Here is a 1320-nt window from a genome sequence, read left to right as displayed (position 1 = left end):
TCCATCCATCCATCCATCCATCCATCCATTCATCCATCCATCCATCCATCTATCTATCTACATATCTCGTTCTCGCGCTTCTTCTTTCTCCCTCGATCTTTCTTTTTCGCTCTTTGTTTGCGCTTTCTCTCTCTCTCTCTCTCTCTCTCTCTCTCTCGATCTCTTTCGCAATTTTTCGCCGTTGCGATACTAATTACTCGACATTATTACGTGTGCGCACGTTTCCTGTAAACAGCTGCGTACACATATAAGTGCACAGCTAGGTATGTGCCAATTTGCAGAATATTATTTACCTGCATGCCAGACATTGTCGACAAATTACCACGTTATCACGTAACTATTGCCTCCAACGCGAAAATTCGCTCGGAAAATGAAGAACGATCACGACAAAATTGTCAGCATCTTGTAACATTAGCGTATTTTGCAGACGCGTCGTGACTCGGGACGTGTGCAGTGTTAACATCGTGACGCATTAACGTCGTAACGTGTGCAGTGTTAACATCGTGGCGTATTAACGTCGTGACGTTTGCGGTGTTAACATCGTGACGTATTAACGTCGTGACGTGTGCAGAGTTAGTCATCTCGCAAATATCGAGAATATAATCAGTATTAATAAAGGTATTATCTCAAAACAAATTGTGATTACAATAATTAATTAATAAATGTAATTATCATCATAAATTGAGAATCTCCGATAGAGCTCGACTAGCTGTCGATGCATCACACTGATGAAAATTACGAACTTGCTCACAATAGTAAAAGCAGCAAAGGTAATCTGAGAAGCTTAAAAAATGGGAAATATAACCAAATCTTAGAAGGGATTTTAGACCTTAGAACTTCCACTCACTCAACGGTCATGACGGGTATGCGGGCTTCCAGATTTTACGTTCTAGCCGTAACCATGGCATTGCCAGCGCGTTGGTGCATGTCGTCTGCTATGATTCCGGTAAGAACTAATCCGGTATAACAATGCGAATCATTGTAACATATAGGCCACTCATTAACGCGTATCCCGTCACCGTGACACCGTGACCGTAACCGCGGTCAGTGTGACACCGTCACCGTGACCCGTCACCGTCACCGCGACACGATACCGTGTCACCGTCACCGCTACACCGTGACCGTGACCCGTGACCGTGACCGCGACGCCGTGACCGTGACCCGTCACCGTGTCACCATCACCGTGGCTCGTTAGCGTGTCACCGTCACCGCGAATCCGTCACCGTGTCACCATCCCCGTGGCCCGTCACCGTGTCACCATCACCGTGGCCCGTCACCGTGTCACCGTCACCGTTACCCGTCACCGTGTCACCGTCACCG

This window comes from Priapulus caudatus, unplaced genomic scaffold (assembly GCF_000485595.1).
Source record: "Priapulus caudatus unplaced genomic scaffold, Priapulus_caudatus-5.0.1 Scaffold201, whole genome shotgun sequence".
In the NCBI taxonomy this organism is placed as follows: Eukaryota; Metazoa; Priapulida; class Priapulimorpha; order Priapulimorphida; family Priapulidae; genus Priapulus; species Priapulus caudatus.
This window is presented reverse-complemented; position numbering follows the sequence as displayed.